Genomic DNA, 15,768 nt, shown 5'->3' with positions numbered 1-15,768 from the left:
CTCCTCTACACAGTGCAATAATATCATGGAGGGTTTATTTATATCACCATAATTGGTTGCTGTGGAGACAATAATTATGTCACAAGTGTAGGCCAGGGAGTTCTGGCTGCAGAACAAATTGCAAAGGGGCCATGCAGGTGAGCCCTGTGGTTTTAGTGCACAATCCCACCCTCCTGCTTACACCATGGACCATCTGCATCCATACACAAGCCCAGCTTCACTTGCAGATGTTTGTCCCACATGTGGCCATGTGCAAATACAAGCTGACTTGCTCTGGCAAAATCTCAAAGCAGTTTTTATCCACATAACAGGCAGTGACAACTGAGAGGACAGGAGACACAGTTTGAACTACAGGAGAAGGTTGCAGTCAGTTAGGGCAAGACAGAGGCCAAGAGTGATGCTCCTAAGCCTCTTCCACTCCCGCCCCACCCATTCTTGAGCCACTCTCCACACATGTGCCCAGTAAAAATTACTCTGAAGGTGTTGCAAAGCCCTGTGTGACCCATGGGGACTAATGAACACTTTACACAACCCTGTTACTGTGTCTTGGTTTGAAAGACAGGTGTCTGCCAAGGAAGGCAGGAGCCTCCCTTGAAATGAAAAATGCAACCCCCTTCCCTCCAAAGTATTATAATTTTGAAATTAAGGGGCTTTCAGGCAAAGATATGAGGAATAGGAATAACAGTTCTTTACTATTTTTTATATATATATGTATGTGTATAACAAGGCAAACAAACAGCAATAACTATGGCAGTAACAGCGAACAATCACAAACCCAGTCCCAGCCTTCTCGGCTGTCGGGCCCTTTCCCCTCGGGCGCAGTTCCGCTCGCAGCCGGCAGGGGCGCTGGCGGCTCCCGGTGAGCAGGGCAGGTGCGATGGTTCCCCCGCGGCTGCAGGGGGCGCTCCGGAGCGAGCTCGGGGAGCACGCGGCACCGGCGGCCTGGGATCCCGGGGAGGGATGGGACAAAGGCTTCACAAACCCCTGGGCAGCCGATCCCGGTGTCCGGCCGGACCCTCGGGAATTGCAGGCTGGAATAGCAGGGACGAGCACAAATCCCGGGTGGCAGACGAGATGTATCAAACTCCGGAGCTGCAGCAGGAACGCCAGGAGGTCTGGGCAGGCAGGGCGTGCGGGGGCTACGAGGTAGCGAAGGCTCAAAGCAGCGACAGGGGCAGGGCGGCCACAGCCCGGATTCCAGGGGGGCAGGGAAAGGCAGGCTTGGGAATCCCAGGGTTTCTCCTTGAGGCACCCAAACAGATGGTGAACAGGTCCCTCTTTTAGTGAGGTGGGGTGTTAGGGTCCCAGTGCAACAGCTGCTCCAGTGAGCAAGATCCACTCACGGTAGAAGGAAGGCAGCCGAAAGCAGAAGCCCGCAGCGCTGACGAAATCCCTCCACAATGACGGCAGCATCCCTCCATCCCAACGCCGAGAACACCAGCCCACCCGGGGTGTACCCAACCCCCAGGTGAAAGAGAGTAGCCAGTTGGACCCCTCCCTCTGTGGCCACATCTTTTGTTTTTCTTAAGCACACAGTAATTTGTTGCCCTGGCAATATATATGGAAAAAATTCTTTAAGAGAAAAAGAAAACAGGAGAACTCCTAAAAAACCCCAACATACTGTTACTCACTCATCAAAGCTGTTGTGGATTACCCCACTATCTCAGCCTCACAGCACAGTTCAAGGTGGAATTTTCTGGAGAAAACCCTTTTTCCCCACAAGCTGCTTCCAAGGTCATGACACCTAGTCCAGTATAACAGCAAACTGTCAATGTAGGATGATGTGGACTTCTCATATTCTGTCTCCAGGATGTGTTTGTCAGCAGGTCATGCTCTGCTTGGGTTGTGCGTATAATCAGAAGAAGCAAGAGATGGAGGCAAGTGTTTTCTCCATGTGCTGCATCCATCCAAGATCAGTAAAACCACTCAGAGATTGCCCTCCTCGACAGATCCAGTTGAAGGTGAATGTAGAAAAGCTGATTGGCATTCGTGGGCTCTGGATAAATGGAGCTGTTCACCTTGGGATCGTGAGTTCAGAGGAAGGTCAGCTCACTGTTGACCACCATTCATTATCCTCTGGCAACAACTCAGCCTCAGTGAAATAAGGAGCCAGCCTTGGCTTGGGTCCCAGTGGAAAGAAAGTCTGTGTCACTGCAGTTGCTGTGCTCACTGGACTCTTGGCTGGCCCCTCAGGGAAATAACAAAGCAGTTCAGGGAGCCCATCCTCACAGCTTAGCACCTTCCTGGGGGATCAACCTGGAGTAACACGCTGGAGTTTCTGCAGTGTCTCAATGTTAGTACACACAGACACCACTGCTGAGCTCCAGATCCGGCACATAGGTGAAGACCAGGTGCTGCCACCAAAGAATCACATCAAGGAAAAGCTCAGACTGAAATGGGGGAGGTAGGAGAAAGGTTGAAATCCCCTGTGGAAGAAGTCAAGAGAAAGGCAAATAAATGACTGCAGAGCAGCTCACATGTCAGGACAAGAGGCACAAGGTGAGGTTAGAGTCTCACGTGAGAGCCCTGCTCTCACCCATCACTGTTGCACAGCTTTGGTGTTGCAGGGGGAAGGAGAAAAGCCTTTCCCCACACTCCTATCCCCCTCTGCCCCATGCCCAAAGCAGATGTGGATCCTACAGCCCACTCCTGTGGGCTCCTCCATTGCAGGGCCACAGGAGACCCTGGGGAGGGAAATATTGGCCAAATGAACCATCCAGGTGGCCTGTGGGCCTTATATTGAGCATTCTGGTCCATACTAAAATAAATGCAATAAACCAGGTCAGTATCACTTGCATGAAATTCACTTATTGTTTTAAATTACCATTATCGCCATCATAATTAAAATCAAGCAACAGCTTAAAGAAACTAATGAATATTTTTATACGTGAACTTATCACGAGAAGGGGGGGAAAAAAACAAAGTGCAAATGTGCCTGTATTGCTAATAAATATTATTGGAGGGACTCCCAGCTTTTCACATTACCACAGTGTGATATGACAGCCTATAATGGATTACTCAACTGCCCGAAGCCATTGTAGGAATAAATCCCTTTTAATATTCATGTGCGGTCTTTGAGAAAATAGATGTAAGCAGTTAATACTTTTCTATAGACAAAACAATGCAGTTTATCAAAACAAAATGTGTGCTTGAAAACAAAAATCACAAAGCTCCTGGACTCATTCTATTTTTTTGCAAATCAGAAAAAATAGCACCCAAAGATAAAGACAATTTGGGGAGCATAGAAAACAAGATGGGGAGAGATAGGATATTAGCAGATGGGGAGGGACAGGGTCAGTAGAAAGGAGGAAAAAGCATAAGAAAATGAGTATTTTGTGAATCTGTGGTTGTAAAGAGAGCACCAAAGGAGCTGTGTGAGTAAGGTGTTATTTGGCAGTGGGGCTGCTGGTTGCCCTACAAAGCTCTCACTGGGACAGAAGGTAGTATATGTGTGGCAGAGGAAGATCTGGTGCTTCCGAGGAAGGAGACACAGGGCTCTCTGAGGTGTAGGGATGCTGCTAGGTGATGCTAGGGCTTAGCCATGTTTATAGGACAGTAAAGGATGTAGTAAAAGAGGTGAACAGCAAAGCCTGTGCAGGGCCAGCTGAGGGCTGCTCCCTCCCAGCCCCTCTGCTCTATCTTTCTGCTTTTCCTTTTGCAGCTGATATATAAAACCTACCTGGTTTTTAATCTCTGGGTTTTGGGGGTTTTTTTCCCTCCCTTTACACTGCAGAACAAGAGAGCAGTAAAGGAGGATTTGTAACTTTTTGTGTGGTCGGGAGTTGAGGGAATTGGAGGTTAACCCTTCCTGCCCCAGCTGTTTGTGGGCAGTTGATGCTTGGAGAGAAAACCAGATAGCAAAACCATCTCAGGGACTGGAGGGAATGGCTCCAGACTCTCAGAGGTGAGGGGGCAAAAATGAGAAATTAGATCTTACAGAACTGTATGCTGCTGGGATGTGAATCCAACTTTTATTTGGCTGGTATGGTCTGTGGCTAAAAATGGCTGTAGATGTATCTGAAACTGTGAGGGAGAGAGAGGCAGAAGCTCTTCAGTTCCTCTCCTGCTGTGAGATCTAGGCTGCAAAGACAAGCTTAAACTGAAGCATCAGGAATAAATAAGGCTCTCCTGGGACTCATGTGGCTTTGATATCTGTGGCTGCCTGGCGGGTGAAAGAGTGGAGTCACAGATTCCTCCTGCTTGCCATGTTCTGAGAGAGCCTCTGATGACACCCTTTGTCCCTGGCACAAGCACAGCAAAGGCAGCTCAGGGTCTGCCTTGGGTTGGGGTAGGTGCCATCCAGGCTGAAGGACACACCATATTCTTGAACCAAATTCAGCTCAAAACATAGCCCAAGAGGCTGACAGTGCTCTGAATGCTGCAGGCCTTTGTGAAAGTTGTGATTCTGCAAAGACCCACAGGGTGCTTAACTGGACCTTCTTCCAAGTGCCACTGGCTCCCAGGGACCTGCTGGAAGGAATTCAGGATGGACACACACTGAACTAACTGCAGCACCCTGAGATCCTCCCATGCTTCAAAATGCTTGGGGGAAGGACACTATCCCTTAAGATGTCCAGTTTTATAATAGTAATTCCAATCCTCAATATAGGGAAAAAATCCATGAATTACCATGTTAGTATGTCAGAGCAATCCACACAACTTTCTCAGATTTTATTCCCATGTAATTTTCATGGAACAGTACAGTTCCCTATCTGGACAAAGCTTCAGCTGTGTAACCATTTATGTAGCCAGCAATGTTGGAAAGATTCTATAATTAGAAAAATTCCAGGAATGTTTATAGAGGCAACATCTTTCCTACATCTCTTTATTAATTGATTGTAACAGTAATCTTGTCGCTGTAAACACCGTGAGACTCCCTTTAAATGCCAGATAGTTTTATAGACTGTATTGAGTGATATGAAAATGGGCCAGTTTTATAGGTCATATATTTCTTTGAAATGGAATAGGTCCAGGAGACAATTGGGAACCGGAATGGGGAGAATTCCTCCCACCCACCTCCTTCCAGCAGAGCAGAGGTGTGTCTTGCTACGAAAGGGAAAGAAAAAGTTTCACCTTCTAATTGTTGTATTGAGTAGCTCATTGACTGCACTTTCTGTTCAATACCTTTTTTACCACTCAGATTGTCTAATCAAAGGCTTTTTCCTTCCTTGGTTTAGCTTTGCAGCCTCTAGCATTGATCCAAAATCAGAAACGAAAGAGAGAAACAGGCTCTGGGAAAAGAGAACACAATTAACACCCAAGCAGCTTCATTTTTTGGGGTGCCTTTAAACATCTTGCACTTCTCAGTCTATTCTCCCATTCTTTTATTTTCCCTTTTGTGTTCAGGAGGTTTCTTTAAGGAAAGCCTTTATCAGCTGCTCAGGGAGAAGATTAAAGCACCCTTCACTGAGAAACAGGTTACTTTTTGTGTCCAAGTTCTTAATCCACTTTATTAAAATGTTCCAAATCTTCCTTCAAGAGGAGAGATCAGAAGGACATTTCTCTGTCACCCCTGGCATGCCTTCCTTCCGGATACTTGTGCTTCATTAGAGGCTAAAAAAAAACAAAGTCAGGGCAAGGAAAAGAAGAGAGAACAAGACTGCAGTCACTGGTTAATATGGGACGTGGAGCCTTCTACTTCACGGCCACTGGTACTGCTCTGGCCCCAGGCTGGAAGCAATTGAAAGCTTTTCCCATCTCAGAGACACCTGCGTGAACCAAGTCAGAGATCTCTGGCTATTTTTGCCTTTGAGGCTCAAAGAAAAGAGCTTTGCAGTGAACAAAGCCAAGCATCCGTCCAGCCTGCTGCCCCGCTGCTGAAAGCAGCAAGGAAAGGGCGCAGAAAGGGTGAGGGTACTGAGTCTGCTCTGCTGTGTACTCTACCTGCTCCCCCAGACCACAGGCCTGGCATTGCCTACCTGGAATAATGGCTCTCTGTGGCTAATAAACTTTGATGGATTTTCTTCCATGGCATCATCTGATCTTTTTTCTGCATATCCGCAATCTTTCTCTGCACTATCATGGCCCTTCCAGGGCAAGGCTGAAGGACACCAACACAAGCTGCTGCCTGGGCACTTCTGATATCTAGGAGTGCCCAACGAGCCACTTTTTGTCATGTTTAGTTTGAAGGCTTCCACATTAAGACAGAAACAGAAACAAAGCATGTGATTCCTCTGGGCAGCCTTGGGAGATGTCTTGGGGGAAAAAAGCCTAGATCGGGTCTAAACCCCACTTTGGATCTGGCATCAGCTCCTCACCCCAAGAGTCTTCACCCCAGCCCTCCTTTCCTTTCCCTTCCCCTCAGGAATCTCACGTTGGATTTTCACAGTCTGTCTGCCCTGACCCAGGATTATGGCCACAACACGGTGCAGGCAAGCAGTGAGAGACACCACCTCCCACAGTGGAAAACTAAAATAAGGCTAGGACAGAAACTGCTCCAAGTAGCCATGATAGAAGTCTAATGAGGCATCTGACACGATGGCTTTTCCATGTACCCTGTCTTGGTTTTAAAAGGCCACTTGCTTTGCATAAGTAGCTGCTGTTTTGTAAAGCAAGTGTATATGATGCAGACACTCCTCGTGCTTCCTCAGGGTACAATTACTTTCTTATCTGTCTTGTACTGCTGTTTCTCTGCAGCTGAAGTAAATTCTCCAGTGTGAGACTGTAGGGTTAATCTTTTGAGTAGGTAAAGTTAAAAGGGCTGGAGAAAAGCATGGCAGCCTGAGAGAGCAAAGAGCAAGGAGGTGACATCTTGGCAGGCAGAGACGAGGAGTGAGGTGTTCCTGAAAGACAACCTTCACATTTCCCATCAGTGCTGACTCATAAAATGTCAGGTTCGTTAAAGGTGAAATACACACAAACTAGAACTTGAGCAGTTTCATACACGGCAAAGCATCCATGCAATTGGCTTTTCCCCTTCATCTTGACACCTCCAAGTCTTCTGAGTCAAGAGTACCAAAGTAATTTGATATTAAAATGTGTCATCCAGTTAATAAAAGCATAGTCAAAGGCTACATTTTATTTATTATTCAAATTACAGTAGCTCTTTGATGCCTTGGCTGCAACACAGCCCTGCTTAGAACTCAAGAGACAAGTCCCTTCTGCTCCTACCCCAGTGAGTGCCACATGATGGGGGGAGATTTTCGGAGGGCGGCAGAGGTCTAGGTGTGGGATCCTGTTGATTCCCCTGCCTTCCTGCCCAACTTTCACATGCCCTTTGCAGAGTCTCCTCTCTCAAGCCCACCCGTGAACACTGCGGGAGAGGGAGCCCAGAGCTCAGATGGCTTGCAACAGTCTCCAGCCACTCAGTGTCACTGCTGTGCCTTAATCACAAATCATCCCTTCTCTGCTGTTACAGCAGGCACACTGCCGTGTTTGTGCCCACCAACACTCCTGTTCCAGGCGTGGTGCAGCGCAGCGCTCTGCCTGCGGCTATCCTGGTGTCCCGTGTTTATCTTGTCTCTCCTGATGGCCTCCACAGCATATTTGCTCTATTTTCAAAGCCCTTTTCTGAGCCGCTTTGAATTCCCTTTGTGTTTAAAGATCTGCCTTGCTCTTCGAGCTCCGTGCACCCTCACCAGCCAGGTTTTAAAAGCAAGGCCGTTGCTGGAAGTTGTCATTGGTACGTGATGCAGAACAAAATCCAGCTCGCTCGAATGCAGCTAGATTGGCTCAGCAGGGCTGACAATGGATGAACTGGGTCTTATCAGCGGAGGGAGCAGATAGAACACGGGAGCAGCGTGCAGGGAGCAGATAGCAGCTCTGCGAGAGCGGACAGAGAGCCTGCTGATAGTGCAGGGTGGGGGGAAGGCATCACTTTTGTTCCCTGGCTGGTTTTGAGGCTGTTGTTTTAAAGCTGGCACCTTTCTGACCACAGCCACTGCATTAATGGGGAAAAGAAGCAAAAGTGATGGACAAGCCAATGGAGCAGTGCTGTGATGAAAGGTCTCAGCGGGGCGCGTTTGTCCAAATGAGCCACTGCCTCCCTGCGCGATTTATTCCTCGCTCCAAATGCATTTGTTGGATTTAACGACAAGTTGGTGGCATTTCAGCAATTAATCCTATCAAAGGGAGGTGATTTTACACAGAGCTGGTCCCATATTTCCTAGGCTGTGTTTTTGTTTATGAGGAGAGGGGCTGCCAGCTGTCTCCCAAGTCTGGGCACTAGAGTTCATGGAAAGGAACTGTGGGTTATTAACCAAGTGTCTTCTTCTGACACCTGAAAGCAGCACAGCTAAAAAATACAACCTCAGATTGTCCTAACAAGCAATCTCCAAACTGTAAATATGCAACAGTGAGAGAAAGTATTTCTTTACCAGTGAAACACTTTAATGAGTGGATGGCTCAGCAAATCTTTTATGCAGCTGCTTTCCCTGCTGCAGATACTGAGATTTATGGTAGGAAGGGAGGGGAGTTAACAACCAACCAGGGAGCTGCAGCCTCTGTATACTTGGGTTCCACCTCATGTTCCTGTTTGACTGGTTTGATCCTTCTGCAACTCTCCTTGGATAAACCATTAATGGTCCCATTTACTGGGGTCCTGGAGACAGGAATGCAAGTAGCTCCTACTGCCAGAATTCATGACTTGGCTAAGCAAGAAGAAACAATCCATGCTTCTGATGAGGGTACTGATGACACATGCCCAAAGACTTTAAATATGGAGTGCTCTTTGAATACTGATTACTTCATTTGGAGAGAGAGAATCAATGGAGATTATGTATTTTTGCAATTCTGAGAAGCTTTTCCATATTCTCCTCCAATGGAGAGGTTCCTAAGCTCTTTATCCTTCTGTCCAATTAATGACATTTCTAATTAATATTAGGACCAAAACCAAAATCACAATACCTGGAGGAATGGGATCCAAAAGAAACAATCTTCTTTCCTGAGAGGGGTGGACTAAGAGGCAAAAGAATAAGCATTTTCAGAAGGTGATCTTCCTAAACATCACAACCTCCAGCAGCAAAGCCTGTTTGCGGAACAGAGTCCTCAGACGTGCAATTAATAGCAATACAAACAAACAAAAAAACTACCAAAAAAATCAACAAAAATAAACTCTACAAACCAGCAAATCTCAACTGATTCACCCTCTGAGCTGGTCCTTGAGCCACTCTTGCTGTCATGATGAAATTTCCACTTCCCATAGACCTGAGCCCCCAGCTTGAGGAGAAAGCTCACACCCTGACCTGGCCTTTGGCAGCAATGTATTCATCTGGAAATCTGCTGTATCAGTGACAGCGTAGAGCAATTCTTGTTTATGACACCACTTCTTATTTTGGGCAATTTAACAGTCATAAACCCAGTAACAGTCATCTTCTGATTTGAAAATAAAATGCCTCTAGAAACTGTTGCTGTTACCTCACTTTGGTATTGCAGACTGAGCCATTGAGTCTGTTAGTTGCTGGGAAAAGACTTATCCAAGATCATCTCCAAAAGCATTTTCTGATTGATACTTGTTTGCAGAGGCTCTGAAGACAGACCAGCCAGACACGGAGACTTAAAGAAAGCTCCTGAAGGAATGTGAAGGTCTTGCTGCTGAGGACACACAGATGAACACATCACCAGAATACATAAGATGCTTTGCACTTTTCTTATTTATCCAAAAAGCTATTTTTGTTTATTAAAACCTAGTTACTAGCTGCATCTTGCCAATAACCTGGAGTGCTTGCTTGGTTAATTTAAGCAAGCAGAGCTTTGACAAAGTAATTTTACCATCCTCGGGGATCTGCCAGCTTATGCCGGTCTTCACTATTTCAGATGAAATTGAGTTAATTTTCACTGAAATTGCTTCTTAGCATACAAACACATTCCCCATCATTGCGAGCTTATGCCTCTGCAGCTCTATTATTCTTTAATTTACACAACCCGGCAGCGAGGGATTAATGCCTGAGACATATAAAGGGCTACAGTGTGGAGAGGAGAAGGCAAGGAGAGAGAGAGGGAGAGAGTGGAGCTCTGCAGGGAATAGGTAATGGTGTTTCAGTTTTATAGTCAAAACATTTAAAGTCTGGCATTAATACAGAGTCAACTCTTGTTGTCCTTTTGCTCTGGAAACACATTGTCCGAAGTCTCGAGGCGGAAAAGCACTCAGATGCTCAGTCAGGCCAGAGGTGATGGCAGGTCCCTGCAGGATTGCCAGGCTGAGAGGGCGTTTGCTGGGATATTACAAACAGCTCCACATCGGGAACTGACTGCAGGCACTTGAGGCAATGTGGAGCAGAACTGCAGGGGGAGGCCAGGCTTTGCCTTCGCCTCTTCCACAACACTTTTCCCTCAAACAAGAATTCCCCCCTCCCCACCCCCCACCATGAAAATGCTGCTGCCAAGGCTCTGGGGATGCCTTCAAATGCTCAGAAATTAAAATCATGGATTCTCAGAAGCATCCAAACAAAAAATATAACTAGTGCCAAAGCACCTGCAAATGGGTGGAAAAGGGGGATTCCACTATCTGGCTTTTTCCAGAGAGAACTGGCAGAAGTGCCAAGTTCAGCAGTCCCTGTAAAGTCTCTAGTGAGCTTTTAAAGTAGCTGCATTTTAAGCTAGTCCTGGTTGATGATTGATCAGAATAGCAATTACGCTCCTTTTTTATGTTATCACTTCAATTTTGCTTCCTTAATTAAACAGCTAACCATTTCCTCTTTTAATATATACACCTCTGAGGTATATGCAGGTTATTGGATAAAATATGGCAATCCTGTATCACGTATTGGTATGCACATAGCAATGTCATAATGGGATGTTTAAATTCCTTATCTTCCTTTGAAGGGCTGCCTTTCTTTTCCCTTCCCCAACTACTACCAGTGCCACGGTGCATACCAAGATCCCACTCCACTGCCCATGTCCTACATCTGTGACACACCAGTTTGTGTTTCAGGGCTCCCCAGGGAGCATTTTACCCTTCTGTCAATGTCACAGATGTTTGGCTTTGAGTCCAATGGAATAAATATGGCTCTTTTCCCCCAGTTTGCAGCCAGCACTGAACAGCACTGGCCAACACTTCATACCACCAGAATAATGACACTTGACTCTGCCTAACAGAGGCAGGCTTCCTTTATCTGATAACATCCTCTCCTGAAAACTGTCATGGTTAACTGTGGCTAGGATAGCAGTGGGGAAAGAAGTCCTCAAAGTAACTCATGCTGAGGAAAATGAGAGGAAGTCTGGTTCCCTCCAGAAGCAACCTCACCATTTTGCAGGGTTAGCACCAGCTCTGCTGCACTGCTGGGAAATCCCAGCCTCCAGAGCAAGTCCTGGTTGAATCCAGGTGTAGGTCATGGTAAGAAAGGCTTTGCACTAAAGACAGAATCATGAGAAACTCCTGTGCAGTTAGAGCAAGACCAAATTTGAGAACAAGAGAAATGCCCTCCTCATTTTCAGAAAAGGGAAGAGAGAAAAAGCAGAAAAACATTAACAGACCAACAGTTCCATTGAGGTGAGCAGTAAATACTGAAAACTGGGACTTTCAGCCACGTGCAGGTGGGGTCCAGTAATTATCAGCTGGCAGAAATTTCCTCTGTTGGATCTGCATGACCATTTCTTGAAAATACCTGAAAAACAGCCCAAAAATTTTTATTAAACCAGTGATCTAAGGCAGGGTAGCACCAGCAGCACACCAACAGTAGGGATGATTGGGACCAATGGCTCAGGCAGGTGTATTTTTTCCTCCCTCTGCCATACAAGAGAAACTTCTGCCATTTTCCCAGCAAAGTTATTTGAGAAATCAACTCCTTTCAGCTCAGCTGAGTTTTAGTTTCATGCATTTTTATACACTCTGCAAGAATGAGAAGGATATTTACATTTTTTAATAAGCCTGACAGTTTGAAAGTAATTGGGGATTTATAATGGGTTTGTTTAGGTCTTTTTTCCACTTGAATTCCAACTGCTAGTCTTAGGCCTAACAAGCAATATTATCTCTATGGTGATGAGGGAACCTCAACAGGAGGCCCTGAAGCCAAAGAGGAAAGCACTGGTGTGTTTTGTTTTGTCATGGTTTTTTTTTTTTTCCTTTGAACCTGCATTTTAAAGCAAAACAGCATAAACAAAATTTGAAGCAAGATCAAAATTCCTCCAGCCATCCAGTGCTCACAACTCTGGCTTCTTCCGCTGGTTCCCCCAGGAGCACTCAAGCCAGTGTCTGATCTCCATCAAGGTGGTTTTTTTCTTCTTGGCAAAGATTTGCATTTATTTACTCTATTATGGCTCTAAAATTATCTTAATCCTGATTTTTCTTTTGGGGGACTCAGATGTTTGTTGGTAAGGATGGAATTAACCTGCAAAGCTCAAGGTCTGGAATCATATTCCTGCAGTTAAATCTCAAGGACTCAGTTCTTCATATTCCTAAAATGGAAAGACAGCTGCTCCCAGTGGAGGAGAGAAAAGAGCGAAAGCCAAGAAGGGGTCTGATGCAGTTGTGATAACGGGGTTTGCAGTGGGGACTGCTTTCAGAACCTGAGACTCCTGTGGGTCTCTCTGGCTTCCTTGACATTGCTGAGACTGCAGTGCTGATGTGTCCAAGGCTCCACTAGGCAAGGGCTGCTGATGTTTCACAGGTGATAAGCTCTGAGCCTAAATTTTAAATCGGGTCCTTGCTTCTTTGTGCCTCAGTGCCACACCTACTTAAGAGAAGAAAGACCAGTCCCTGTCTTCTGCAAGAGTAAGGATATAAATGCAACAGAGAACAGTGGGGCTCAGTGTTTAAGTCAGAGTTGCCCAACAAAACCCACAAGAAAGAGTTATAATGAGGAAAAAAAACCAAGCAGGACTAGCACTGTCACCCTGCTCAGCAGACATCAGCACACACCTTCATTTCAGTGAAAGTGAGCACCAAGCAGTGGTGCCTTGGGACATTCCTGACTTTGTTAAGGACAGAGCCTCTCGGTTCACATCTCTGTGCCTCGGGCCTCCAGGGCATGCAGGGCACACCAGCTAATACCTTCCTGCACCCCACAGTACTGTTCGTTCCTCAGAGCAGCTAAAACTGTGCGAAGAATGACCTTCATGAGCAAAGCAGGGCGGAGATGTTGCCACTGCTCTTGCTTGCTCCTCACTTGAGTGCTTTGAGTTGACACCCACGCAAGGCACAGAGCCAAGGGGCAGCTTTCCCAGCGGATCTCTGGCATGGGACTGCACACCCTTATTTCTTCCCCCTGTGGAGCAAGGAGGGACAAAAAGGACAATGCCCATTCCTAGTGTTTCCTAACTCCCACAACCCCAGGAGGGGTTTCTCCAGCACCCTTGCAGCAGAGAGAGCTGTTGTGCCTCTCCTTGCCCTGGCATCCGTGGCAGTGCTGCCCACTCCCTGCTGTACCTTCCCAGCACATGCATCCTGCATCTGCAATGATGCTCGGGTCTCATCTCCCTCTGGGAGGGCAGCAGGCAGCGAGGGGGCTGCAGGCAGGCTGGTGGGACACATGGAGGGAGGAGTGGGAGAAGAGTCAAAGTCAGGGAGAGGAGATAAAGAGAGTAGGATGGGAATGGGAGAAAGACAGCAGGGATGAGAGGGGAAAGTGGGAAATGAATTGAAATGAGTTAGAAAATTCCAGACAGATGAGCTTGAGCATTCAACAGCTGAGATGTGGGGCCTCATTAGTACAGACCGACTGAAGATAGAGACATTAAGGAAGGAAATGTGTGACTCACGGGGGAAAATGGGAAAAACAGCACACACCATAGCAGCTGCTCCGTTTACTTCAATTAAAGAGCAGCTCAAAGGGTATGTTAAGGGGAAAGGAGGGGGAAGCAAACAAAGGCACAAACGAGAAAAAAAAAGCCAACCAGATGAAGCAACTGTTACCCTCAAGCACCTAAATGAACTGAGTCATGTATTTCAACAAGGGGCCAGCATTCCTCACCCTTTCCCTCCAAACTGGTTGAGCTGACCAGGGAACCTGGAGCCAGGTACAGGGCAGCGAGCGCTGACAAAAATACTGTCCCAGCTATCAGGTGGGGAAGGGGAAGGGGAAGGGGAAGGGGAAGGGGAAGGGGAAGGGGAAGGCAGTTTCCCTTAGCATGTTCCATAACTCCTGGGGAATGGGCAGGCAGGGCATCGGCTGCACTGACCCACCAGCCACAGGGTCAGTGGAGCGAGGAAGGGAGGACAGCAGTGGTGGGTGTTTTAATGACAGCTACAGCCCACAGCAGAGCTGTGGTGCCCAAAGGGAAGCAAATTGCACCTGGCTCCAGGGTGGTGGGGAACACTGTGACAGCCTCTCCATCCTCTAGTGCCACCCCACAGCCATCCCAGCTCACCTGTTCCAGGCTTTGCTGACAGCATTAGCCAGAGCCAGGCAGCCTCTCACAGTTGCCTCACCAGTCACCATACCTGTCTGGAATGAAAACACTTCTCTGAGCTCCTTCTGTGGTGTAGGGAGATGTAAAGAGCTCGCTGAGATTGGTTGTGCTGCTTTTTCAGGGAAAAAATGATTGACATTAATTCCAGCTGGAGACTGTAGTTGTTCCAGCCACACTGGTGTGAACATCCTGGCACTGGGAAAAGAGAAAAATAAGCAAGCTGCCACCCATCTCTTCCTTCCTCCAATAAATGTCAACCCTAATTTCTCAGACCTCGTGAGCACTGAGAAATGCTATACTAAAAGGGTCCTGGACTGCACTGAATCCTGTTTTCAGCTTCCAGGTGATAAATACTGAAACTGAAGAACAAAGTGGACCTGGGAAAAAAAGCAAGACACAGGAAAAGGAAGGGACACAAGAAACTTTCATGTCTCTAGATGTTTCCTCCTTGCACCTTCCACCAGGACAAAATGTGTTTAGGATTTATAGGGGAAGAAAGTTTTCTGTTTGGACCCCACTGACTGCCATAGATCTCTGCTTTCTTTACCGGTGCCCTCACGTAGGAGGTTTATCTCTCTGCTCCAGCTGTGACACCAGCCTGCAGGGGTTAGTTGCTTTGCTTGGTTGACTGAAGCCTCAAATTGGGAGGCTACTGGGTCAATCCTAACTTATGGCCTTCCCAGATGATCAAGACAGACAACCCCACAATGTCAGAAAACATCTACTTTCATCTTTGGTTGGGGAAAATCTTTGCTCAGATTCTATCCTTCTCTCCTTATCTTTTTGGATGCTTCCCAGTTCCTGGATACACCAAATCCATGACCCCTGGCTGACTCATTCCCCATATGAGCATGGCAGTGGATTTCATGACAAAGTTCCATGGTCTCAGGATAATTACCTGCCCAAAGTCTCCGATAGAGAGCCTAGATACAAGCAAACTCCCAAACTCCTGACATTTATCACTCTGAAGAGCAGCCAGTGGAAAAGCAGCCCCCATCAGATAAGAAATGTCAGTCAAGATTTCAATGTAGTCAGCTGCAGCTTGTAAAGGACACATCACAGTATATCTGCAGGACAAAGTGTGGTGAATGTTAAATCTCCACACCGTGGGAACCAGCACAATGGATCACATCTCCATATGTGATAATGGGAACCTCATAATTCTCTCACACAAACTTTAATGCCAAAAAGTTGCCACAGAGAACCACCGAGGACACGAGGGCTCCTTCTTCAAAGCTTCTGAGATCAGCAGCATTAAAGGCGTTTTCTTTGAGCTGGCTCTGTGTTAAGCTTTCTCTCTGTCCCTTCATCTCTCCCCAATCAAGCTGTGCCTCAGTCAGCACCCAGTTGTTAAATTCTGGATGGATTAAAGAGCCTGAGAAAGTCCTTTTTTAGGAACGTGATGTTTATCCATCACTCATCTACGTGAGTGTTAAATTTCAGATCTTCGGCTCCTCTAATGATTGTTACATGGTGGTGCAT

General features: G+C 46.8%; 1 long non-coding RNA gene across 1 annotated transcript in view; it reads right to left on the bottom strand.

The window, feature by feature from the left end:
- Window positions 1–1,162: 1,162 nt before the first annotated feature.
- The window catches only part of LOC104683297, a 38,617-nt gene continuing 24,011 nt past the window's right edge, over window positions 1,163–15,768 (bottom strand). Inside the window, exons 7-10 of the long non-coding RNA XR_005603010.1 lie at window positions 11,413–11,543; window positions 9,355–9,531; window positions 8,845–8,965; window positions 1,163–2,426 (exon numbers count right to left, since the gene is read on the bottom strand). This is a non-coding gene — a long non-coding RNA (uncharacterized LOC104683297). The remainder of the gene's footprint in view (window positions 2,427–8,844; window positions 8,966–9,354; window positions 9,532–11,412; window positions 11,544–15,768) is intronic.

This window comes from Corvus cornix, chromosome 12, assembly GCF_000738735.6.
Source record: "Corvus cornix cornix isolate S_Up_H32 chromosome 12, ASM73873v5, whole genome shotgun sequence".
Taxonomy (NCBI): domain Eukaryota; kingdom Metazoa; phylum Chordata; class Aves; order Passeriformes; family Corvidae; genus Corvus; species Corvus cornix.
The sequence above is the reverse complement of the archived record's forward strand: the minus strand, read 5'-3'. Positions and strand labels throughout refer to the sequence as shown.